Genomic DNA, 27650 nt, shown 5'->3' on the forward strand with positions numbered 1-27650 from the left:
ATAACGTGCAGTCTGCATGGGTGTAAGTGAGCAGAATTTGACCCAGAAGCTGTATTTTGCATCCATATCTGTACCAGATTCCTACCTAGCATACACCAGTTTTATACCATAGATTTCAATCTAACTATTTTACATGCTAGATTTACACCTATGTTATCCAAATTTGGCTTCTTTATGTAAACATACATATGTGAAGGCATATGCATGTGTATTTACATACATCCATAGCTACTTACGTGCTTGTTAGCCAGGAAAATACTGTGACGATTCCTGGGCGTTTCCAAAGGTTTTGGTGATTTAGGATCGCAAGTCCCATCGAAAGGCCATGACAGCTGTTCTCCGAGTGACTTAGGTGCTTCTGAAAATTCCATCTACTATTTTTAAGATTGCATTAGCTTCAGCTGGGTTCCCTCTTCACTGGGGCATGTAGCCCACAAATATTCCAGTGAACAAGGCAAGAGCATTGGACAGAAATGGAACACTTTAAAGCAAATATTTGTGGAAATTCAATTTTGTATTCATTACTGAGAGTCATGGCACCGGGATCTAAGGCTCTATCTACACTGGAGAGGCAGGTGTAATTCCCAGCTCAGACATAAGACTCGCTCTTGTTGAGCTAACAATACTAAAAGTAGCAGCGTGGGCAGCCGGACGGGCTAGCCGCCTGAATAAGTATCTAGCGTCGTGGGTAGGATTGTACTCAGGGCGGCTAGCTCGTGCCACTTTGGCTACCGTTCTGTTTTTAGTGCACTAGCTCAGTCAGATTGACGGTAATACGCGTACATACCTGAGTTGGAAATCAAACCCCCAACTCAAGTGTAGACTTATGCTAAGAGTGAGGCTACATCTACACTACGGGGTGTGTGTGTGTGTGTCGATTTAAGATACGCAAATTCAGCTACGCGAATAGCGTAGCTGAATTCGACGTATCGCAGCTGACTTACCCCGCTGTAGGGACGGCGGCAAAATCGACCTCTGCGGCTTCCCGTCGACGGCGCTTACACCCACCTCCGCTGGTGGAGTAAGAGCGTCGATTCGGGGATTGATTGTCGCGTCCTGACGGGACGCGATAAATCGATCCCCGAGAGGTTGATTTCTACCCGCCGATTCAGGTGGGTAGTGTAGACCCAGCCTAAGACTCATCCAGTAGGGGAACAGGAATGATGCCGCGTGGCCTATGCATTCAATCCAAACTTACCCAGCTCGAATATTGACTAAGTGAATAAGGGGGTCAAACTTCATTGGAAGAAATCAATTGGGGGAAAAAACATTGAACAACAAACACATTCAAGGAAGTTGTAATTTTTCATGTGAATTATTTCTCAGTAGGAAAAGAGATGAAATTCACTGAATAAATTATTCAGCAAGAATGATTTGCTCAGATTAGTGCATGAATTTATGGACAAAATCTTTCCCTTATGTAGAGACCCACAATGGGAGAAAGTTGCTAATGGTGGTAACCATGATAGATATCTTAAGAAGGACAGACAGATGCAGATCACGTAGTATGGCTCAGGGCACTTGCAGGAAATGTATGCTGGGTACACCTTGGTACAATTTCCAAACAGGGCTATGTGCTTCCCACTTAAACTTCAAACCAGGGAAACGCTTGCTTAAGTGTTTTGTTGGTCCCTGTAGTTTTGTGTAGTGCATTGACTTCATTGTTTTGCAAGGTTGTAAGTGAGAGTGAACATCGCCCTGCTGGTATGTATGCAATGTGGGTATGTGTCACTTTCCGTAAGGCTGGTGGATGACTAGGAGAGTGGGCAATGGGCAGAAAGAATTATAAATGTGCTTGATTCTTGATCCTGATGCCATTTCCCAGGAGATGGAAAATACAAACGCAATAAAAGGAAGTTGTTCACGTTGCCCGTGGTTGATTGGGGGTAGCCAAGACTGAGGGAAGATGTTGCAAACTGACATGCCGGAGAGCTTCTAAGACTTTGATTTGCAGCCACTGCTAAACTCTGTTACGAACTACCACCCCGGTCTGCAACATGCACACTAAGAAACAGAGGTGGAAAACCGAGGGGCAAACTGCTATATCATTCCTGCAGCCCATTCTTATATGATTCATGCTGCTGGAGTCAGTGGGGCAACCCACGTGAGGAAGGGCAGCAGGATTGCCCCCTCCCGCAAGGGAGATTTGGAGGAGATCAACATACAAAGCCAATTAAAAAAAAGAATCACAGATTGGCAGCAAAGGGAAAAAGCATAAAAAGTGGGACTCGCTTTATGGCAAGAAATGAGGCTGTAAAAACCAAGAGCAATTAGACCACAAAGACAATTACAGCGTTTTCATAAGGCTCAGTGAAATTTATTTACTTCTTTCTTTTACTGGTGGGAAACAGGGCTAACAGAGGGTCTGGCAGCCGGCATTTATTTTCCCCAGACTTTCATTATGCATTTCGGTGGCTTGATTAAAGGTTGTTTCTTCACCCTGAGATGTATCCGCATCAGAAGCTTTCATTAAAGGACAGAGCGGATGGCACATAAGGTGATCCATGGCAAGGCTTTCTCCATCCTGATCCTCTGCTAGGAACTTGAGATGAGAAGACCCTGACGCTATTGCTGTAGTGATCAGTCCTTCTGCAGGGCTGTCAAAGAAATGCATTCTGGGGTAAAGGGTGACGCTTTTTAGTGGGGAGGCAGGCACCTCATTGGGGCATGGGGCCTGGCTTCATATCAACCCGTTGTAGACTGAGTGGCTACCAGCTGATGGTCACAACACCAGACTTCCTCCTAAAGCACATGACTGGGAGTCAGGAGATGTGGGTTTATTTCCTGGCTCTGCCACAAATTCACTACATTGGGCAAGTCATTTAATCTTTGTCCGAGTTGTCTCTCTGTAAAATGGGGATGACGCTGCCTTATCTAACAAGGTGCTGTGGGGTTAAATCCATAAATACCTGAGGAGTGCATAATCATTATAGTGATGGGAGCCATCTATACATATGTGCACCTAACAAATGCTTCACCCAACTGCTCTGTAAGACAGCAGAGTCTAATGGTCATGGGAGAAGTCAAAACTCCTGGATTCTCTTCCCAGCTTTGTGACTGACTCACTCTGTGATCCTGTGTGTCGGAGAAAAACCCAGTTCTCACTCTCTTTTTTTGGGTGCAGCAAATCGGATACTTTATTCTCAAGCAATTGCATAGAGTGAGAACTTGCTCTACTTCCACATGGGCAAGTCAAGTAGGACAAGATTTTCACACCCGGGGGTTTAAAATTCAGCAACTAAATAAATATTCAGACCCCTAAATAGGCCACTTATTTATGTTTTCAGACATGCTAAGCATCCACAACTCCCAGGAATGCCAGTAAAGGATGTAGGATGCTCATCACCTCTGGAAAATCAGAACCACACACTGAGTTACCTAAATACCTCTCTGGATTTAGGAGCCTAACTTCAAACATTTGAAAATGTGTGTGTGGGGGGGCGGGGATGTCTTGCCTCTCTGTGGCTTAGTTTCCTCATGTATAGAATGGGTACAATGATGCCGCCTCCTTATCGTGAGGCTCAGTTATTGTTTATAGAGTGCGTTAAGAGCTTTAGTGCAGAATGCTTTATTATAATAAGATTCCCCTTTCATCTAAGTCAGACAATTGCAATGAATGTTAATGCAAAATGGGCAGCATATCACCTCCTCTTTTACTGTTGTCAAAACCTGCCCTCTGCAGCACATACTTGATTTATTGACTTTGGCAACGCTTGTACACAGCGCCTTTCCTTGCTAATAAAGTTATTGAAATTGAAAACGGAGAAACTGAAAGGGGAAGAGTGTGAGCCTTTCCTGGGTGTTTTCTTAACCATACATAGAAGGCCTGATTCTCCTCTCCCTCGTGCCAGTTTTACTGCAGCGTAACTCCACCAGGCCAGATTCTCAGCTAGCATAAACTGGCACAGGCCTATGCCAGGTAACCCTAGCTGAGAACCAGCCCTCTGATATTCTAGAGCTGAGCTGGTCAAATTGTTTGTGAATCCCTCCTGACTTCTCGGAAGGTTTTCATTGTTCATAAAGATTTGCCAATTAGTTTATGAGCAGCCCATAGGCTGGAATTTAGTCTCCTATTGCTCTCTCCGGCTATTAGCTGTTCTTTTCCATGCAGTCTCACAGGTCCTCCAATCCCAAGGCATTGTTCCTGCTTCTGAACCGGATGAATGACACATTCCCTCCCGCCCCGAGCAGAAATGAATGAATGATGAACTGCTCATTTTCCAGTGCAAATTTCTGGATGATGAATCAACTGTTTGTGCTTAAAATTCACAAAACATTCAGGGCATCTACAAGGATTTTTGTGAATCCCCCGGAGCTGGCTGACTCTCAAATGACACATAGTGTGACCCTCCACTTTATTGGCCAGAATATTTGCAAATGGCTTTTTTTTGTGTGGCTTCAACCAGCCCTGCTCTGAAGCCTGGAGAAGGAAGCTCTGAAACCTTCCTGAGGTATTCTCCAGTTGTGGGGAGAGAAGTGATAAGGATATTCCCTGAAGTCCCCTGTTTCTAACTGATTGGAGATTCCACTTGCTGTCAAGGAGTCAGTTGGCTTCCCATCATCTGCTCTCTGCTGCTGCTACTGGACTGAGGTGCTTGGGGCTCTTGGTAGCAATGCTGAGTTGTCACCTACCAGCTCTTGTACTGGGATTTGTGGATCATTTCCCCATGTCTACACGTTGCCTTATTTTGCTCCCATGATGGGGCTTTTTGCTGAAAGTCTCAAATGGGCCTCTGGGTCTTGAGCGTCGGTTACATCCAGACGGATCAGGATAGGGTTATTAGTTCCTTGTTTCTGCACCGTTCCCATTGAAATCAGCCCCTCAGTCCAACCTTAGAGACCCATTTGTTCTGCAGCTTTCATTCACCTCGAGAAGCGCTGACTTCAGTGAGCCTTCTCATGCCAGCCACTAGCACAAAGTCAACACTACTCAACATGAGTAAAGGTTGCAGAAGAGTAGAGTTTTGTAGAGTATCTTTCAGTGATATCTCGCAGTGCTTGAGAGTCAAATAATCATAGAACTGGAAGGGACCGCGAGAGGTCCTCTAGTCCAGTCCCCTGCACTCAAGGCAGGACTAAGTATTATCTAGACCATCCCCGACAGGTGTTTGGGGATTTTTAAGAGCAGGTTGGACAATGATGGAGATTCCACAACCTCCCTAATAGCAGAGGAGAGTGGAATTAAGAAGTGAAACTGTCACCTACACAAGAAAAATGTGGGTCTTTGTTCCCCTCTAGTGTCTAGCCTACGTAAGAGGATAAGAGCCTACTATAGCTGGTGGATTTACACTCTTTGCTATGGTGATAGTGGCTTGTTCCTTTAGCACTGAAGGCCTGGGATTCAAGCCCCACCCCACTGATGATGCAGCCTGGGGAGTATCCTTGTCTAAGCAGGTGAGAAAAGAGATGCTTTCAGAAGAGTCTTTGGAGAGATACAGCAAGATACAGGAAGTAGTGACAGTAGAGGAGAAGGTTCCTGTGCCAACCGTGATCAGATTGTAGGAGGGTACTGGAGAAAGCCCTCATCTCATCTTTTTGGAATTCCTTGGGGGAACACTTCTTCATTGCTTTCTAGGGAGAGAGTCAGTGTAAGAAGAGGGAAGGAGAAAGTGGGAAGAGAACAAGAAAGAGAGTGTAGGTAAGAAATCTTCATACCCATCAAAGGAAAGAGAGCAGTAACCTACGTATTGGGCAGATATGTAGGAAAGTGACCTATATTTCTCTGTATCCAAGTATATATGTAGCTGTACACAGGGACAGGGATACTTGTTTCCTCTTAAATTTAAATTGAGGATAGAGGAAAGAGACCTAGATAACTGACCTGGTTTAAGCCACTTCGTGGGTCTCTCTGGATTTAAGAAACTTCAGCTTAAGTTTTACCACTTGCGGTTCCAGCAAATTTGAACCTCACCAGGTAACTTCATTTGGTTTCTTTAATGAAGGCTTCACAGCAGGGTTAATTCTTCTTTCTATGTAAAAAGATTAAGTAGTAGTTGGGTAAAACACTTCATCACTGAAGTGATTTTCGGAATGTGCTCGCTCCGAAGGCACAGATGTAATACCTGCTTTTAAATTCAATTAGCTCTGACTCAGTTGTGTTGCCTGAATACATTACCACAGCTTGAGACAGTCACTGTTATTCTTTAAAGCTAAAAAACTATTTGGAGATTTCCCTAAACGGGTTTTAATTCCCTCAATATGTCACGCGCCTTAACAGCTCCTGACACTCACAGCCCAGGCTTCCCCCCTTCCAGGTAGGATTTCTTTTGCTTTTTGGGAACTCCAAGCCAAGCTGCAGATCAAAACAACAGAAGGTCCTGTTTGCAGCCAGCGACCAGCAGCAGCCGGGGGAGGATGAGCAGGTTTTGTTGAGGGCCACACAATGTGGGAGAACATGTTTGAGCCAAAATGAAGGCTGGTGCTGTTCAGTCACGATGACACGATCCTCTGAAAGTGGTGAAGTGGGTGAAGCAGGGGACTGACTCAGGATTCTTGGGGTCTGTTCCCAGCTTGAGGTGGGGAGTGTGGTACTGTGGCTGAAGGAGGGGTTTGAAAGCCAGGATTCCTCTGTTCTCTTTCCAGCTCTCTCACTGACTTGCTGTGCGACCTTAGGAAACTCATTTAAGTCCACATATTTCAAGTATCAGAGGGGTAGCCGTGTTAGTCTGAATCTGTAAAAAGCAACAGAGGGTCCTGTGGCACCTTTGAGACTAACAGAAGTATTGGGAGCATAAGCTTTCGTGGGTAAGAACCTCACTTCTTCACCCACGAAAGCTTATGCTCCCATTACTTCTGTTAGTCTCAAAGGTGCCACAGGACCCTCTGTTGCATATTTCAATTAGTCACTCTTTCTGGGTTCCTTCTATTCTCTGGAGTCCCAAGGGAGATAACGAGGAGCTGATTTTCACACTGTGTGGAGCACCCAGCACCCGGACTAAGTCAATGAGCAGCATGGATGACCAGCACCTCTGAAAATCAGGACCTGTTTGTTTTCATCTTAAACTTTTCAGAGCAGGGACTGCCATGTTCCTGTGTGCTTGTACCTCCCCTAGCCCAATGGGACCCTGATCCTAACTGAAGCCTCTGGATGCTGTTGCAATATAAATAAGATCGAGACCGTGTGTTCTGCTGGTTTGAGTAGGCAAAGCAGAATCAGGACTCCTGGGTTCTCTTTCTGACTCTGTCACTCACCTGCTGCATGACCTTGAACAGATCATTCTCTTTCCATGCTACTATCTACCCATTTGTAAAATGATTCTGCTACACAGTTACATCAGAGGGAAAGGGTTGTTAAAAGCTAAATTAATTAATGCTTGTAAAGCACTTTGAGATCCTTGGATGAAAGGTGCAATTTATTTTATAATTCTTGCGCCAGCACGGAAAGACAATTAGATACCATTAGTTGAGGTTTTTTTTTAAAGTTAAAGTTGAGACCGAAATAGTAAAGGGTCTCGATTTCCCCTGGAGTCCTTAAAAAGGCACCCCAGAAAGAAGCAAATAGACACAGAAATGATCTATTGACCAAATGTCCCATTTTTCCCAGGATGGTCCCATTTTCCAGTGGCTTGTCATGGAGTTGGATACCTGTGTGTTTGTTCTCCGCTGCTCGCCTCATTCCTCCTCTCTAGCAGGAGGTGCTGCTGGAGGCTCCGGACCAGCCATCAAAGTGCTTCTAGGCCATGGCTGGTGGTGGTACCAGGTTGGCACTGTGACTTGGTTACTAGCATCCAGCTGGCCAGATTGGTACCACCAGGCTGGTAGGAATGGGACTTGGCTGGTGATGGTTACAGACACCACCAGGCTGGTAGGAATGGGGTGGCACTAGCCCAGGAGGTGAGAACAGGGGGTGAGAGTGGGAAACGTTCTCCACTGGGAGCGGAGAGGTGCCCCAACTCTTCCCTGATCGGGGAGAGAGGTAGAAGGGGAGACAGCGGGCCACTTCTCACTAATTGGGGAAGGTGTGGGGAGTGGGGGTGCAGTTGGAGAGAGGGCTGAGCCCCTCCCCCCACTAAGAAGAAGAGGGGGTAGAAAGAGGCGTATCCCCCTCGAATGAGAAGGTGTGTGGGAACTGGCCCCAGCTCCCCAAGGTGGTGTAAGGGGAAGAGGGAGGCCAATTCCTTGTGATTTATGAATGAAAAATTCTGAGCTGAAGGGGTTATTCAAACAATTTTAGGCTGTCTCTACCTTTTTTTAAAAAAAAAATCTCATTTATGGTCTGAATATTTCACTGTGACTTTTAAACCATCTGTTTTATGTTTTAAATAGGGGAAGCGTATGAATGTTGTTCTGGTTACGGTGTTTCTGGTGCGTTCATCTCATGAGGCTTTTGGGGAGCCTGACTCACGAGGTTTGAACTCTTGGGATTGTCAGTAGAGGAACACCGGAATCCTGGCTCCCTGCTCTAACCACTAGCCTGCATGCACCCCCTCTGGGCAGCGCTGGGAGAGCTATACCTAAAGGAAGGGATGCAAATTAATTCTTCATGTAGTAAAAACAACCCTTCCCCTCCCGCCTTCATTGTCCTGCCTCCCAACTCTTCTGGTCGAACGACTGGCATTGGCGCCTTCGTCCATTTCCACCCAGGGCCGGCTCCAGGCACCAGCCTGGCAAGCAGGTGCTTGGGGCGGCCGTTCCGGAGAGGGGCGGCACGTCCAGGTATTCGGCGGCAATTCGGCGGACGGTCCCTCACTCCCGCTGGGAGCAAAGGACCTCCCGCTGAATTGCTGCTGCAGATTGCGATCCCGGCTTTTTTCTTTTTTTTTTTTTTTGGCTGCTTGGGGCGGCCAAAACCCTGGAGCCGGCCCTGTTTCCACCTTCCCAAAGGGATGCATGTACCGTGCGTGGTCATGTGGCTGCACAGTGCAACATGAGGTTAGAACAAATGGGAGCTGTACCGTTCACGGCAGGTTTTCATAAGAGTTCAGCACCCACAACTGGGAGCTAGATTTCTGCAAAGAACTTGGCGCACTGGGTGCTGGGCTCACCTGAAAATCTAGCCCGAGCGCTGGGTGCTGAACACATGAAAATCTGGCTCTTGGACTCCCAGATGAGCAGTCTCTTGAAATCCCAGGCCCTCAGTGCTAAAGGAACAAGCCGCTATCACCATAGCAAAGCGTGCAAATCCACCAGCTGTAGTAGGCTCTTATCCTCTTATGGGGGCTAGACACTAGAGGGGGACAAAGACCCATGTTCTTCTTGTGTAGGTGACAGTTCCACTTCTTAATTCCACTCTCCTCTGCTGTTAGGGAGGTTGTGGAATCTCCATCGTTGTCCAACCTGCTCTTAAAAATCCCCAAACACCTGTGAGGGATGGTCTAGATAATAATCCGGCCTTGAATGCAGGGGACTTAGGCTGAATGAGAACCAAAGGTAAAATTCTGGGCTCACTGAAGCCAAGGGGAGATTTGCCATTGACTTCAGTGGACCCAGGATTTCATCCTAAATTTATTGCCCCCCCCCTAAGTTTGACAGGTCCACTTGCATTTCTCTGACTTGCCCATTTTTGCTGGAACCGCTGCATGTTTGGTGCATTGTAGGGACATGGGAACTGGCGTCTGTTTACCCCAATCTGTGAGGCTGGCATTCAAATCCGATTGCCAGCTGTATAGGCTCCATTCCGTGCCAGTCCTGGTCCCGGCTCATTCCCATTGAAAGCTTAGGAGCTGTCAGCCCTTGGTGTCTGTCAGGTGCTGACTGACAGCTGGGGAAGCGGCTTTGGAATGACAGGTCATTCTTTCATCTCCTTGGCCGTGTTTGTATAATGATGAGTTTGTCTTCATATGCACTGGATTGGAGCTGACAGTTAAAGTGGCTTTTAGCTCCTCAGGGACCCAATGTACCATGATTAAAGCACTGGAATTGAAAAATTATATTTCTGCATGGAGCTAATCCCACTCATCCCTCTCCCCAAAGAGCTGGCAAGCCAAAAGGGCTGCAGCGCAGAGAGGTGGGCAATTCAGGTATGTATATTCCTGATGCATTATTGATAAACGGAGAAGTTAAGGATAGGGTGCCTTATCACGATGCTGATGTAACAGGCACTCTCGGCATAGCGGGTTTCTCCTCCCACCAGCTGTGATGTTTCAATCCTCTCTCTCGGTGCAGTTTTGGCAATCAAGCACTGAGCTGCCGCTTCTCTGATCGTGATGGGGGTGGAATCGGGTGGTGGATGTGAAATGAGTTCACAGGGCTGGGTGCAGTCTTTTGAGACCAATACGCTGGCCAGCAACAAGCATGTGTGCTGGGGGCCTCCCCGAGGGCTGGATCCAACTCCCGTTGAAATCAGTGGGAGTCTTTCCAGTGATTTCAATAGAAATTGGATCCTGAATGAGCCTGCGCTGCTTGGAGATTTAGACACTAACATGCCTGTCCCTCTGCATTTGAATGTGCAAATCAGGTGGTTGCACATGCAAATACCAAGTTGCGTGTGTAAATGGGCACTTCCTAGCACAAGTATCTGTTTCCCACACAGATATGGTCTTTTGCAAATGCAAACAACTGTGCCCACAAATAGCACAGGGTCATTACAAGACGCTACCTTTTTGGCAGGCCGCAATACATGCAGTGTTTAATTGCATATAAACTGTATACCAATGGTTCTCAAACTTTTTTTTTTACTGGTGACCCCTTTCACATAGCAAGCCTCTGAGTGCAACCCCCCCCCTTATAAATTAAAAACACTTTTTAATATATTTAACACCATTATGAATGCTGGAGCAAAGTGGGGTTTGGATGGAGGTTGACAGCTCACGACCCCCCTATAATAACCTCGTGACCCCCAGTTTGAGAACCCCTGCTATACTAACCCAGGGGGCTGGAACAATTTGTATAGGGGGGGTGCTGAGAGCCATTGAACCAAACTCTAAAACCTGCATATGATGGAAACCACTTCAAGCCAGGGGGCGGGACAGTTCCAGCATCTATATCTTAACCTGCTTTTTCAGTATTGAAACTGGCAAGACAACATCAGTATTTATATAGGATACAGCGACTAAACACTGTTGGAGAAGGGCTGTCTGGTGGAGTGGCTAAGGGTGGAGTTGGAGTGGGCAGCAGTTACCTTTTTTGAACTCAGACCTGAGGCTAGATGGGGAGTAGACGAGACAAAGAAGTACTGCAAGTGTTGGTCTCAAAGGCAGGCGCTACACTGGAGAAGGCTCTTGTACTGAAATTGGTGAGGTGGTCACCGTGGAGAAGGAGACACTTCCTAAACAAATAGGTAGAAGGAGAAGGGAGGATTGAGAGAGACCAGTTCCATGAGGCAGGCTGGGACAAGTTCAAGAAGGATTTTGAAACCATGAAAAGCTCTTCTGAAGTGGCTCCTGGTGGTAACTGGGCAAACGTTAAAACAACTGCTATGAAGGGTGTGTGTGTGTGTGTGTGTACACATTTAGAATATTTATTATAGAAACATAGGGCCAGATCCTTAGCTGGTGCAAGTAGCCGTGGCTCCATTGACTTAAATGGAGCGATGCTGATTTACGTCAGCTGACTTAAATGGAAGTTAGGAGCCTAAATACCTTTTGGGTCTCCGGCCTTGGCCTCTTTACTAGAGCTATTTCCCCCATGATTACCTGCAATAATCACCCTGAGCCGTCCATTAGTTCTTCTAGGGGAACTTTCCCAGCATGCTCTTCTGTTACCTGGGCCTTTAAACCTTGGAGAGGCAGCCCGCTGAAACATTACGGTGACCATTTTGTATGTGACTGCTGCAGGCTCATCGAGCTGGTGCGTATTTTTAGTTCCTAGTATGTGATCGTCTGGTTCTTCCCTTTCTTTTATTCCTGAGGAGGTTTCACTCCTCACACTGGGTTATGATTTGGTGGCACTGACCCCGGTGGATGCTCTAGGGCCTGGAAATCAGTGGAATTGCTGGGGTGGGTATGAACTGGATCCTTCAAGAGGGCAAAGAAAGGCCCAGTGCTACCAGTACCTCCTTAAAACGTCCTGTTAACGAAGCAAAGACAATAGTGGTTGGTGACTGTGGTTATGCAGTCTATGGTGATGGCTGTTACAATATAGCTGTGGGGTTTTTTTGAAATAGGAGTTTTCTCTGGCCATCCTTATCTCTAATCACCTGTGGACTTTGAGGAAATCTGCTTTCAGATCTGCACTTCTGAGGCTTGGTCCTCCCTCTGTTTCTGGTTGTTTACATCCCGCCCCCAGCTTTTCCTTTCAGGCAGCCTGGTCTGTGGCCAGGGCCGGCACCAGCCCACCAAGCTTGTGCTTGGGGCGGCACCTGGAGGGGGGTGGCGCGGTGCTCCGGCAGCCAGGGAGAGCGGAGCCCCGGCTGGGCTCGCTGCCCTCCCCCTGGCACTCTGGCCGCCGGGGAGAGCGGAGCCCCGGCTGGGCTCGCCGCCCTCCCCCCGGTGCTCTCTCCGCCGGGGAGAGCGGAGCCCCGGCCAGGCTCGCCGCCCTTCCCCCGGGGCTCCAGCCGCCAGCGGAGCTGCGGCGGGCTCGCCGCCCTCCCCCCTGGCGCTCCAGCTGGTCTGGGAGAGTGGCCCGTGGCCGGGCTCGGCGCCCTCCCCTGCTGCGCTGGGGGGGGCTGGCGGGAGGCTATTTTGCCTTGGGCGGCAAAAAAGCCAGAGCCGGCCCTGTCTGTGGCAGAAGAAAATATCCATTACTAATGTCAATCCTTTACATGCTCCGTCCACACAAGGGAGATAATTATCTATCACTCATTTAGCACTGACTTTGTGATTGGCATCAGACAATATGCAAATGTAATCACAGGAGCTGCCTCCCAGATGTTCTCGTCCAGACGTTCTCAAACTGGGGGGAATGGAATGTATTCTGGGCGTGTGTGAGAAGCTTTAGGGGGAAAAAAAACTTACTGTGCACATTCAGAGCTGGGCGGCCAGAGACCAGTGGCTGCTGGCCGGGCACCCAGCTCTGAAGGCAGAATTGCTGCTAGCAGCAGCGGAGAAGTAAGGGTGGCATTGCTGGCTGGCTGGAGAGTGGTGGCTGCTGGCTGGGCGCCTAGAAGGCGGTGGGGAGGGGAGAATATGTTGCAGATACAAAGAAGGTGGATGCGATCAAATAAGTTTGAGAACCTCTGTTCTAGTCTAATGAACACACTGGAGAACCTTGTGACATACAGAGGAAACAAGGGGGACAGGAGGTAGGGGAAGAAAGGGCATTGTGGTTATGTCGTATCAAGTATTTAATTGTAATCGGATGGGAATCTAGTTTTCCACGTCTGCAAGAAGTGAAACACAAATAATTACTCATTAATCTGGTAGCTGTTAGTCAATCAGTTTTCAAAAGGGGAACACTAACAAAGAGTCTAGACTAGTGGCTAGTTGCATTAATGATGACCCTGTTGCCTATAGGGATCTAGGCTTGCAATAGGTCTACGGAAGATGAGCAGACTATACAATTCTAGCGGGGAAGTGGTGGTACAAAAAGATATCTGGGGCCAAAGGAAAAAGATGGAGTGTTTGGAGGAGATAAATAAGTTGAGAAGTATCAGGGGGTAGCCATGTTAGTCTGTATCTACAAAAACAACAAGGAGTCTGGTGGCACCTTAAAGACTAACAGATATATTTGGGCATAAGCTTTCGTGAGTAAAAACCTCACTTCTTCGGATGCATCCGAAGAAGTGAGGTTTTTACTCACGAAAGCTTATGCCCAAATATATCTGTTAGTCTTTAAGGTGCCGCCAGACTCCTTGTTGTTTAAGTTGAGAAGGGGATTGAAATGTGTCTGAGGTCCTTAGTAAGGGAGACTGGAGTTATGAGCAGGCTGAGGAAAAGGAGAGGAGCGGGTTACAGATTTAAGAGGCGACTCGGCTGGGGAAACTGAAAATCATAAGGGGCTAGGAGGGGATTAGGAAGCGGGACAGCAGGGAGTCACTAGGAGATGGTAAAGGAAATGAAGTCTATGGTTCAGCTGAGTGTAGTCTTTGCATTATACAGAGATTTCCTAAGGTCCCTGCTTCAGAGGCACAGTATAACATGGTGTGACTTAGCGTGGCACAGGCCAGCTTAGCACTGTATTAGCCGAGCATATATACTCCTGGGAATGCACAGCAAACTGCCCCACGGCAGGTCCATGAAATGGGAGAGGGCAGAAGGGAAGCAGCAGCCCAAGGGTGACTTCTCTCTGTCCAATCCTCCCTCCCAGCGGGGAAGGGTTCCTTTACAGGGCAGACTTTGTCTCCCTGCACTCCTGAAAGGATAAAGGAGAGAATAGGCCTTAAATCTTTCCCTCCCATGGAAGAAGAGGGTGTGTAAGGGGTTTCTCTCAGCCTTATCCTTTTCCACCAGTCCTCACCAAGAGGAAATACAGGCCGGAGCAGTTTCTCCTAATCTCACTCTTTCTCCTCAAAGAGGAGAAACAAAGTTTCAACCCACCAGTGGAGAATCTCACAAGAGTTATTTCCTTATTACGCCCAGCAGAGGAAGTCAACGTTTTCTACCATTGAGGCTGTAGATAAGTCAGACCATGCTGCAGCTAACGGCACCAGGTAGTTCATCTTCCATCCAACCCTTTCTGATGGAGATTTTAGTAAATCTCTAACAGCTAGAGATTTTTAATACAAGTGTCCCCCACTAACCCACCTTTCTACACATGTCTGAATTGTGTATCTGTCTCAAAGACACAAACATCTCCCCATGGTGGCGGTATTCAAGCCCACATCTTCAAATGCACATGCACTAATGTTGGGTGCTTCAAGTCCAAGTTCAGACAGCTTGGGGGCCCAACTTTTGAAAAGTGGCCTCTGATTTTTGGTGCCCCCATTTTTATTTATGTATTGATTCATTTGTGTGTGTTTTTCGGTGGCTTGCTGGATATGACTTCTCCGTCTAGGGCCTGACATCTGAGAACTGCTGAGCACTTGTAATCCCAACAGAAGGTGTCTAAAGTGCTCATTCAAAGGTCAAGGCACCAAACTCGAGTGCCCACTTTTGAACGTGTTGGCCTAGAGGTATTCTGAGACGGAGTTGATGACGCACGTGGGAAGCCTAGGTGAGACTTTCAGGAAAGAATTGTTCTAGTGGGGGGTTTTCCGTTATGGTATTTGAAGGGTTTTCTGTTATGGTATTTGGGAGGGTGAAAGCTCCTTTTCATTTCCCTGCCAAAGAAGGATGGTTTAGCACTGCAGCCCTGTACATGAAGCAGAGACACCTTGGGACGACAGGTTAAAATCTTGGTGGTGACAACTCTGCTGCACTCTGTGACACATGAACTGAGGTCCATTATGTTTGCTTTGTGTGTGTCTTTCAAAGGAGCCCTTAAACACAGAGCTCCTGTCTTCTCTGTTATGACATTAAAGATTCCCTAGCTCCATTGTCTTTAGCCAAAAGTTCCCCTACCCCCTGTTGTCATGTACACTGTCAGGGCCAGCTCTAACTTTTTTGCCGCCCTAAGCAAAAAAAAAAAAAAGAGCGCCCCGCCGCCGAAACACCCCCCCCCCGAGCGCCATGCCGCCCCGCCGAAACACCCCTCCAGCACTGCGCCGCCAAAATACCCCCCCCAGTGCCGCGCCACGCCACGCTGCTGAAACAAAAACAACCCTCTCCCCCCGGCCCCCCCAAGCGCTGCCCGGCCAAAACAAAAACAACAACAAAAAACCCTCAAGCGCCGCCCCACCAACCCCCCTCCAAAAAAATACCCCGAGCACCCCCCGCCACCTCAAGATTGGCCATCCCTTACAAGGTACCGCCCCAAGCACATGCTTGGTCGGCTGGTGCCTGGAGCCGGCCCTGACGCAATCCATCCCATACTTAGAGATCGCTGCAGTCAGTGCTAGAAGGAGTTAGCTAGAGAACCGCATGCGGGAGTGCTCCAGAAGGGACACGATGAAGAATATCCTATCCATCTGAACTAACAAGGGAAATTTAGGTAGGCAGAATGTAATTACCAAAACTGGATTTGAGCCAAGAAACAGACAAGCTTCTATATTCTCATGTGAGAGATCACAAGTGGTCAGAAATTTGGTTTATGATTCATCCTAAAGTCAGCAGGTTCTGATTCTGATCTTGCTTTACACTGGTTTGACACAGGCGTGACTCTGCTGAGCCTGATTCCCCATTGCCTTGCACTTTGGACAGTCATTAACATCTGTGAAATTAGTGTAAAACGCTCCCTTTCTGAGCTGTTCGCACTCTACCTCCACTTTGTGCCGCTCTAAAGGACAGCACAAGGCAATGGAAAATCAGACCCGTTGACTTCATTGCAGTTACTTCTGATTTCCACCGACCTGGGAGCAGAACCAGACCCATAAAGAGGATTCTTTTTATTTGGGGTGCTGCTTATTCAACAGTCTCCAGCGGAAGAGTGCCACTTCCTGCGTCACCAACATCACTTCCTGCAGCAGCCGAGGCTTCCCTTGAAGAACTCCCATCCAAGGTAACAAAGTTGCTCTCTTTGGGGATTAACCCTGCTTAGTTAGTGAGAGATGGGCTGATCACAACCCCAAATGGTGTAGCTAGATACCCACAACATCTCCACTGACTACCACCAGATGGGCAGTGGGGGGGGGTGGAGCATGGGGGAGGGGAAACTGTGGCCCAAACACCCAGCCATTATGAGATTGTTTCTTTACAGCATATTTAAAGGGCTTTGTTTAGATTTAATTCTTTAAACAATAGGGCTCCCGGTACCTCCTCCGGCTCCTATATGTATAGTCTTTTCATATTGTATATAGTGTGACGGACCCAGACCAGTGGGGTACAGGAGTCTGGTAGAGGGCAAATATACTGGTCACTGGATGAGTAGTTGTCTGTTCCCTGAGTGACCAGAGCAGGGGCTGCACTAGAGTAATCAGGAACCTGCTAGAACCAGTTAAGGCAGGCAGGCTAATCAGGGCACCTGGGCTTTAAAAAGGAGCTCACTTCAGTTTGTGGTGCGAGTGTGAGGAGCTGGGAGCAAGAGGTGCAAGGAGCTGAGAGGGAGACGGTGTGGGTGTGGGTGTGCTGCTGCTGGAGGACTGAGGAGCACAAGCGTTATCAGACACCAGGAGGAAGGTCCTGTGGTGAGAATAAGGAAGGTGTTTGGAGGAGGCCATGGGGAAGTAGCCCAGGGAGTTGTAGCTGTCATGCAGCTGTTACAGGAGGCACTATAGACAGCTGCAGTCCACAGGGCCCTGGGCTGGAACCCGGAGTAGAGGGCAGGCCCGGGTTCCCCCCAAGCCTCCCAATTGACCTGGACTGTGGGTTCTTCCAGAAGGGGAAGGTCTCTGGGCTGTTCCCCAACCCACATGGTGAATCTCTGAGGCAAGAAAATCCGCCAATAAGCGCAGGACCCACCAAGATAGAGGAGGAACTTTGTCACAATAGTTTATTTATTAATTACAGGACACCCAGAGGCTACAACTAGGAGCAGAAATCTGTTGTGCTGGGTGCAGTACAAATATATACTGGGAGATTCCTTGCTCCCAAAGGGGGCATCATGTGACTTGCCCAAGGTCACAGAGGAAGCCTGTGGCAGAAGCAGCTATGGAAACCAAGTCTCCTAACCTAGAACCTCAATTGCAACAAGACCCTTTCTTCACTGTCTGGGCTTAAACCCCATGACACGAACTCTACCTACATCTGGATGGGAGGAAGTGATTGAAGAAGCCAATCTCTCTCTTTTCCCATTATCACTTAATTTCTCTGGGCTCCTTCCTGCCAGAGACAGCAGGATTTCTGGCTGCTGTGTCTTGGCTGGAGGAATTCTGATTAAAACTATTTTAATAGCATGTTATTTTTGAAAGCCTTATGGGCTCTACACGCTGCATAACAGATCAGAGCAAGGGCAGGGCTTCCTGCAGTGAAAAAGGGGAGCGGCAGGGCTGGAGAGAGAGAAACTCCGTAAATCCAGCCAGAAGTGCTGCTTCTCCTAATGAGTCTCCCTGGGTTTTCTGGCTCTGAGAAACCTACAGAACTAATGACGAAGCCAGAGACCCTGGTAGCTGTGCTTATCTTAGCAGCAGGCACATTGGCTCATTGATTTAATGCAGCTTTGCTTCATAGATTTTTTTATTTGTAGCTGGTGCAGGTCAATCAGGGGAAGCGCAAGGTAACGACGCTGTCCCGTTTGGAGAGTGATCGAGGGGGTAAAGATGAGGGCTAAGTACTAGTGTCAGGGGAGTAACAGATAGCGAGTCCCCATTCAGTGTGGCTAGGAGTAGTGTGGATGGATCTTTCAGGGAGGAGGGCCCCACAAACAAGGGTAGGAGTGCAGGGGAATGGGAGTTGGTCAGGCAACCATCTTCCAGGCATGTTCCCATCAGCCTTGTTGGAGAGGCTCCTTGTATGCTTCCCGTTCTCCCCTCTGAAAAGCCAGGCTCGGTGCCGTGTGCATGAGCTCTCATACCTACTTTGGGTATTGGTCCTGTTTGCTAACTGTAGAAGCATGGCTATTGGAATTGGGCTTCTTGTGCAAATCTATTGATGTATATGGCACCCATCACTGTAGTATCTGGGTGCTTCATAAATATTAATGAATGTATCCCCACAAAACCCAGGTGAAGTATGATTTTACAGAGGGGGAAACTGAGGCACTGAAAGGTGAAGTGACTGGGCGAGAGTCACCCTGGCCATGTCTACACTGCATTTTAAAACCCGTGGCAGCGAGTCTCCGAGCTGACGTCTGTCTGTAGACTGGGGCTCTGCACTTCGCTCAATACAGCATGGATCTACTCACGTGGACTCTGCCAGAGCTGAGAATGGAACCCAGACGTCCCTGTGTCCCACTCTTTGTGAATGAATATTCAATAGTCACTTGACATTTTGCATTTTAAAATTTGCATAAACCTGCCTGCCAGCCAACGCGTTTGCGAGAAGCTTGTGCAGAGAATGAACACAAAGGAGAGTGCAAACAATGCTGGGGCAAGTGGTGCTTTTCACATGAATGAGGGCTCCCAGCGGATTTGTTCTGAACGTATCACCTTCTGCATGGAGGAAGCACTCCCATGGGGATTGAAAGGACTCCCAAGGTAGAGTAGAGAATCATGGCGGAATAGTCCCTAACTGTACAGATACTACAACATCACACCCCCCCCTTGTCATCTCTGACACTCAAGTAGCTGTAAAACTAGGGCACAGATGCACACGGAGCACATAATAGCACGAGTCATCTTCCCCAGCCCGTCTCCTCTCTGGGACAGCTACTGTGAAGTGCTTTAGAACAGGTTTGCTTCAGTAGGCACATGCGGGTTGGGATTATTGCACTCCAGAAAGGAAAGCTTAGAGAAACCTTCATATAAGATATTTAACCTACGTTCAGTCAAAGCCATGCAGAGTATTTCTCCAGCTGGGAAAGTTCAGTGCAGAGCAGAATGTTGCCATGTTTCAGCTCCACGGTCGTGCTCCTTTTTCCAGGCTGGGGGTCCCCAGATGAGCTCAGAAAAGTGTGTGGGTAAAGTGGGAACAGGCTGCCGTGTGCAAGATCCTGCAAATTCACCCTTTAATAGAAGGGGGTGGGTGGAGGCTGCTGATGTGATTGTCCAATGAGAGTTTATTTTGATGACACAATACTGCCGCCTACACATTTCATTGGTGGGGTGGGTGTTGTGACTAGTTCTCCTGCTGGGGGTGGAGTTTGCTGGGAGTTAAAACCGCTTTCTGTCCACCATGGAATCCAGTTACGCTCTTGTTAAATTTAGGGCTTTCCGCCCGTCCCTTTAACTTGCTTCCAGATTCTTAAGCTCAAATTTTCTAAAGGCGCCTCTAATATTGGGTTCCTCCAGCCCGGGGCTGGGAGAGAGACGCTATTTATTTAGGTGGCTAAATATGGGTTTGAAAATGTTGGCAGCTCCCAATGGAAGCACCCAGAACAAAAGGCCGTGGCTGGGATGTGGGCGGCAGCAGCTGTTCTGAGTACAGCAGGCCCCTTTCTCCTTAGCCCGCCTGGGCTGAGGAGTCTGTGGAAGCCAGCCCTGGGTTTTTAATATTGATGGACTAGGGAGAGCGCTAGCTCGGCAGCCAAAAGAACGGGTCAGCTGGAAGCAAGGCCTTTGGGGAGCAAAGAATCGACCCAACCTTGTTATTACAATAATATTTTGCCCTTGTTTGGGGGCTTTCATCTGAACGCCCGTGAGGAAAACGTTAACCTTGACAACACGCCGGTGAGGCAGGCCAGTATCAGCAGAGCCTGGAGAGATGGAACACCAGCCAGCAAACAGGTGGCGGTGTTTGAGTAGAATCCAGGAGTCCTGGATCCCGTCTCCTGCTGTAATCGTTAACCGCGCTCTCCGGCTCACACAGTCTTAGGGAGAAGGCTGCTGTAGCACGTTCTACCAAGTCCCAGGGCTTTGGGATACTCCCAAAGATGATGCCATAATGAAGGCAGAGGTCACTTTGAAACAGGAAGTCGCCACGGACCGTGCTAAGGGAGCAGCTCGTGCCTTAACTCATCGTGTTCGAACGTTTGAACCAAGCTCCTGCCATTTTTATCTCTGATCGTGCAGTTCAGAAAGGAAAATTTTGGCCCAGTCCCTGCTGGCCAGGACTGAGTGTCCCTAAACTCTGTTCCTTACCGAGCTAATGTAACTGTTTAAACCAAGGCAGCCACTGCTGGAACTTCCTACAGAGGCATGTTTGATTTATAATATGAGTCAATTACGCTGCTCTGCCAAAATGCATAAAAGGTACAAGCTGATGACTCAAAGGCAGCTCTCTATTTACATAATGGATTTGTTTCCTAGAATGGGGGAGGGATGTCTCTGTTAACCTCCATGGACCGAGCAAAAGATGTCACCTCGGGGGGGAAAGGGCTGGAGTTTTAAATGCAGAGTGGGAAGCTATACTGCTGCTGATTTTTGAGGTTCACAAACGGTACCTGTCCAAATCTGTCCCTTAAATTGCAAATGCCACCCAGGAAATTGATGGGATGGTCTGTGTGTGTGTGTGTGTGTGTGTAGTTGTGTGAAAAAGAGCATTTGGATTTTATTTATTTATTTTGAAAGCAGCATGTTTAAAAACACTGTTGGACTATGGTTTTCTGATCTAAACCGATACCTTGGATGAACCTTCAGTAATTCTCTGATGCTGACCCCTTATCAATCTGTGTGTGTGTGTGTGTGTGTATCTCTCTCTCTCAATCAGTGTAGGCTCTAGTAAGGTTTCATCTTCTAAAAATTAATTATTCCTCACGTTTACCCCCCTCCCCCCATGAAATAAGCATTAGCCTCCATTTTAGGTATGGGGACCCTGGGGCACAGTGGCTAGGAAGTCATTGTCAGAGTTGGTATTAAACCTCGGGAGTTCCTAATTCCAAGCCCTTTGCTTGGGTCACGACACCATGTTTCTCTCTGATACTTGACATTCCTGCTCTGATGTGGTCCATGGAGTAGACGTTAAGAGGCATTAACAGACCTGGAACATTCACCTGTATCTTATAGATTCAGTTCTTGTGTTTTCAAGGGCCTAAAGTGGAGAGTCAATACAAGGCCTGTGCATCACTTCAGTCCTCAAAATAGGGTTTAAGTGGGACTTTAATTTGTGCATTGGCCTATCCTGATCCTCTCCAGGGAGTGGACTTTACCCTGGGGGTGAGATGTCTGCTGGTGTCTGTCTTGCATGGCACAGGACAATATAATTTTTAGGTGGGGAGACAATACAAGATCAATCCTTGATTAGGTGTTTGAGAGTGATGATCTGTTTTCTATTTAATGCAGCATTCCAGCTCACCGATTACATCACCTCGCCAAAGACTGAAAAGTGTGAGGACCTTTGAATAACGTGACTTTGCAAAGAAGGTAAGTATAAGTTCAGCTGGAGCAGATGTTTCTCCAGTTACGATGCACTAGGGAAATTCCGTGTATTACGCACAGCTCTGAAATACAGTGCAGGTATACATAGCTAGGGGAGTTTTAACAATGGTGCTATCATAGACACTCATGTGAAATAACCTCGCTATAATATAAAACATATGGAATTCAAAAGTGTCTGTAACAAACGGTTCTCTAGACTAGAATATGTGATGAATTAGAAGGCACTCACAAACCTGTGCTATAATATAAACCACTGTGACATCCTAATCTCTTGGGGAGTCTATTTATCATTTTGTATTATGGTGGTTCCTAGATTGCCCCCTCTCCCCGAAAATGAGGTTAAGGCCTTATTATGCAAATAGCTCTACTTACATATGGAGAGAGATAATCTCTGCCCTGAAGAGCTTACAATCAAGCTAGACCAAGGGGGTAGGGAGGAAATAGTATCATTCTGCCCCCCCCCAGGTTGGGAAGGTTAAGTGACTTGCCCAAGGTCACAGAAGTAGTCTGTTGCAGAGGTGGGCAACCCTCCATCTGTTCCTGTGGCAATATCCTCTCTAAGGCAGTCTACTCTCAAGCAGTAAGGTGAGGGGAAGCCTCTTTCAGGCCATACTTTGACACAGAATCCCCTAAACATGAACAGAGTTTCCTTTCAGCGTAGTGCACTCTAGGGGAGGGATAGCTCAGCAGTTTGAACATTGGCCTGCTAAACCCAGGGTTGTGAGCTCAATCCTTGAGGGGGCCACTTAGGGATCTGGGGCAAAATTGGTACTTGGTCTTGCTAGTGAAGGCAGGGGACTGGATTTGATGACCTTTCAAGGTCCCTTCTAGTTCTAGGAGATAGGTATATCTCCATTTATTATTATATTATGCCACACAGTAGAAACATAGCCATGAACCATCCCCAATCCTGTAGCAACACAGTGATCCACCCTTATAACACAGTCTGGGCTGGTATATCCCCTCCTGGATGGGTGAGGGGGAGCCTAGCAGGGCATTCGGGCTGTGCAGGGTTTTCCACGTTCTTCACACAGTGAGATGAATTGCAGTTTGCAGAGGGAGGACTGTTCACAGAAAGGCCTCGTTCGTACCCCTGGAGGATACAACTGACTCCCCCTGACTGCAGTGGGAGGCACTGGGCAGAGCTGAGCCCAAGGAAGATGGAACAGAGGGGAGGAGAAAACATCACAAGGCGGTTTGACGGTGATGTTGCAGATTCAGTCCTGGAGAAGTGTAGCAGTCACTGGGTGATGTTACATAGACCTGGGGAGGTAGCGTGGGAAAGTTGCTTAGCAGCTGGGGACAACTAGTGAGAGCGAGAAGGTGGAACCCAGGGAGCTGCTGGACCAACCTAGAGATGGAAGGAAGCTATCACAAAAGCTCCAAGTGACTGAGCATAGTCACCATCCTGCTGCTATCCCCATCTGGAAAGGCTCCAGGAACGTCATGCCGATTCCATTCTGATGGGCCGATACGTTTGTGTTTGTCCCATATCAGCCTCCATAGCCCAACCCAGCTTTGTAGAGAGAAGTCTCCAGCAGCTCTCAGCCCCTGGCCTCTCTGCAGGCTTCCTGTGTCCCCTGCTTGGACACCCTATTCATCCTCTTTGTTGTTACCACAGCAGATGCCTTCAGTCGTGCGGTTTGCCACCTGGACTCTATGTAATTTTTAAAGCACGACCTGCGTCCTCATGCCTCCTGTCCTGAAATATGGATTGTTGGGATATTTGATTGAGGTGACACCCGTGATAGCGGCTTGATCTTCATGGCTCAGTATGAAGGAAGAGGCGAGATGAAGATTCTCCCCCGTTCTCATGCTTATTACTCTGTATATGCATAGACACTTGGCTTCATGGCCAAAAACCTACTACCCATTTGTGACGGGGTCCCCGGGCTGCAATCTGGACTGAGACTGCTGAGACCTCTGTCCCACCAACCTGGGTTGCCTCTCACACTGTGAGGCTGGTGTCAAGATATAACCCTCCAACAGGTTCTGCACTTACACAGCCATCCACAGGCAGGGACACACCCAGCTGTGTTACATGAATGATCTCCCAGCAACTCATGAACCATCAATAGGGAGGCTCCGGCCAGTTCCCCCCAGCCTTGCACCCCAGAACTGTACCGTCTTGCACTGGTCAGAAGCCTGGCCAGTGTAAGTTTGTTACTTAGTTGCCCCTCTCTTGCCATGAAGAGGACATGCACTGGCCTTTGTAAAACTGAGCTGAGATTTCCCCAACACTTCAGTCAAAACGCACTGTTTTAGGTAAATTAAAAAAACAAATTTATTAACTACAGAGAGAGAGAGATTTTAAGTGATTATAAGTGGTAGGCATAAAGGTCAGAGCTAGTTACCTTAAGAAAATGAAAAGTAAAACGCATTCTAAATCCTAAACTTTTCGTCTAAGCAAGAGTTGAATCAAACAATGTCTCACCCTGATTGTTGGTACAAGCAGGCCACAGTTCCTCAATATACGGGCTGGGACGCCCTTCCAGCCTGGGACCAAACTTCCCCAGTTCACTATCTTTGTCCTCCAGATGCTCTTCCAGATGTTGAGCTGAGGTGGGGAGAGGCCAAGTGATTATGTCACTTCTCCTTATACTTTCTTCCCGCTTGCTGGAAAGATCCTTGCTGTGAGGAGGGGATCAGGCAGTCCCCATTGGTCAAGCAGTCTCCATTGTCTACGTGCTTTCTCTAAGGAGTCTCTGGGATAGTGGATTCATTTCTTGATGGGTACTGATGAGCCTTTAACACTGCCTGGCTATTGATGGGTATTGTTGCTGAAAGGCTGGTTGTGGGTGTTCCCAAGTTCGCAACGTATAGCAATACTTCGTAACTTCATATACAACGATAGTACGTACAATCCAACAGGATATAAATGTTCAGCAGATCAAGACATTAAAGACGATACCTCACAAGGTGTACTCTGCACAAAACATATCATAATCATATCACTATGGTGAATATGGGGGGCCCATGGTGCTACTTTGAGGTACAGAGTGTCACACCATTGTGTAACTGGGAGCTGCCTCTTGAAGATCAGGACCAGAGATAAATCCAGAGGACGGGCAGGGACTAAGATGAACAGTGAGGAAAAGGGTCTCACTGAGGATGCAGAAGGTGGAGATGGGACTAAAGAGAAGTTTGATGATAGGGAGGAAGATGAGGCAGAGGAACTACAATTTTGGGGATCTATGCTTTTTGGCTAATGTGATCAGGGCAGATTAAGATCCCGCCAAGCTTCTTGGGGAAGCATTTAGCTTAGTGTTCGCCCCCTACTCCCCTAAACAAAAGGCATAAAATGTCTGTTGCATAGGGAACATTTCTTATGCTGGGGGAAATTTAAATGTATTAGAAATAGCAGAGTTTCTGGCAGTTTGTGCTCCGCCACCATCAACATTTTGCATGAGAGAAAAACATACATGGTGTGATCCTCAGCTGATGTAAATCTGCCTCGCTGCATGAAGTCAATGGAGTGACCCTGATTTACACCAGCTGGCGAATCAGGCTTGTGAGAGTTTGATTTTATTCTAAAATTGATGATATTATTATTAAATGATCAGTGTTGGCAATGCTGCCATTATCTTACACCGATCTGGAGTATTCAAACATCAGAAGACAGAGCAAAAACATGATTTCATCTTTATTTTAAAAACTCATGATTTTTGGGTCAGTTTTGTGATTTCTTGAGGACTGATGCATGGTTTGGTTTTTCGTTTGGTTTTACTTTGGGGGTTGGCAAGACGGTGTCTGATTATACAACAGAAAATCTTTCCTATTTAAGTCTTAATGGACGGTAGATGTAATTTCCCCCAATATTTAGATTTTATGCCATTGCTTTTTTATTTCTGGGTTACAGGAACCAAAAGATTTGTGTTCCATAATCAGTGCAGAGTTGAAAGATCATTTGCAAATGAACAAAAGCATGTGTGGCTTTTCCTGGATAGGTTTTATTTCATCCATATGTCAATCAAGGCAGTTGATTCAGTAATTTTTTTTTTCCACTAGGATTGTTCTGGTGTAGCTTGGCTCATTTTCTTTAAATGTTGGGGAAGTTATTGTGCTAATGGGAATCAAATGTATTTTTTTCCCTTTTGCTTGTCATTGGCAAATGAGAGACCAAAGTTTTGATGGGAGAGCACAGTGTGTGTGTGTCTCCTCTGAAACATGCTGTATCAACTCCACGCTGACTTCTGCTCACACACAGACAGGCTCCTTAGGAGTTTAAAGCTGCAGTACAGAGAACAATCCATAAGTTATGTAGCAATGTACATTACCTTGTGATTTGATGCAAACATTTTTGCACAGCTCTGTTGAACCTCAGGGATGAGGCTGAATCAAAATCCCAGATCCAAATAGCTCCCGATAGTGCCCCATACCAAAAACAAATAAACAAACACCCTACAACAACTTTGTGGCGCCAACTTTGTTGTGGGGCTGGGGTTAACCTTATTGTAGTTCTTGTGCAATAGTTTGAGCCCTGAATATACGAGCGGGGGGGGGGGGGGGGAGAAAGGGCAAGCAAGCTCCAACTACCAGCAAATCTTGATTTCATGTTGGGTGGGGGCAGTTTCCTGGGATCCCCTTCCTCTAATGGCCCCCAATCTGGAGAACCAACCCTCCCCCACACCCTGATGGTGCACAGGTGTTTTCAAGGCAATCTAAGTATGCATGTGGATTTCAGAGCACTTAACTGCCTGTTAATAGTAAGCTAGTCTGAACCTTAACTAGATTGGTGCCACTGGCCCCCTGTAACACTGCAGACAGGGCATAGAGGCCCCAGTCAACAGGCCCCATTGTTCCAGGTGCTACATGCATATGTTGTAAAGAAGATTTCTGTTCCATAGGCACAGACTCTGTGGGTGGTCCGGGGTTGGAGCACCCATGGGAAAAAAAAATAGTGGGTGGTCAGCACTTACTGGTGGCCCCACCAATCAGCTCCTCCCTCTTCCGCCCCCCCCCCCCAGCATCTCCCACCCACCAGTGATCAGCTGTTCAGCGGTGTGGAGGAGGCACTGGGGGAGAGCAGGAGGAGTGGGGGTAGAAGAGGCGGAGCATGGGCAGGGCGCGCTCAGGGAATGGGGCAGAAAGAGGCGGGGCAGGGATGAGAAGAGGCGGGGCCTAGGGCAGAGCAGGGCTCAAGCACCCCTGGGGAAATGAGAAAGTCAGTGCTAGCAGCACTTCAGTGGTGGGCGAAGTGGCTTCCTGTATGTGTGTTGGATGCCTGGCTTGACAGGAGGGGTGGGCGGAGACATTTTTTTTCTCGATACAGTGTGGAAAAACATGTGGGGTGAAATCGTGGCCCCATTCAAGGGTTTTGCCAGAGGAGTTTTAATGCCAGAAAAGATCTGGGTTTTAAGCAGAGCTGGTCAGAAACCAAAATTTCTGTTCCCTGGGAAATTCTGAAAGTAAAAAAGAAAAAAAAATCCATTCCAAACGGGAGCACAAAGCCAGAATCGTCCAATTTCCAGCAGGAGGAAAGTTCCGAAAAATGTGGTTTTTGGAACAATTTGGGTTGTATTAGTAACGGCAAAACGTTTTGGTTAGGCTTTTCTATTAAAATGAACACACATATCTAAATACAATATACAGCTGAAGTGAATTGTTCCGACATTATTGAAATGCAACAAGGAAGTCAAAGTGGCATGTGTCAACGTTTCCCATAGAAAACGTTGTCGGAATCCTCTCATTCCCCACTCCCCGTTTTGATTCCGCTGAAATTGAATTTTTCTGACAGAAAACTATTCCATCAATTATTTTGACAGGCTCTATTTTTAAAGTCTCCTCCATGGTATATTTTAAACCCCCCTATCTCTCGCAAAGATGAAGGGCCGGCTTGACCCCATCAGAATCTACATTTGGCAGGTAGCCTGGGTCTTTCCAATCCAATGCTTCAAATGAGCGGAGCCTACAAAGATGCTGTCAATGGCCAAGGCCCCGAGGCCTG

The sequence above is a fragment of the Chrysemys picta genome, chromosome 25 (assembly GCF_011386835.1).
Source record: "Chrysemys picta bellii isolate R12L10 chromosome 25, ASM1138683v2, whole genome shotgun sequence".
Taxonomy (NCBI): domain Eukaryota; kingdom Metazoa; phylum Chordata; order Testudines; family Emydidae; genus Chrysemys; species Chrysemys picta.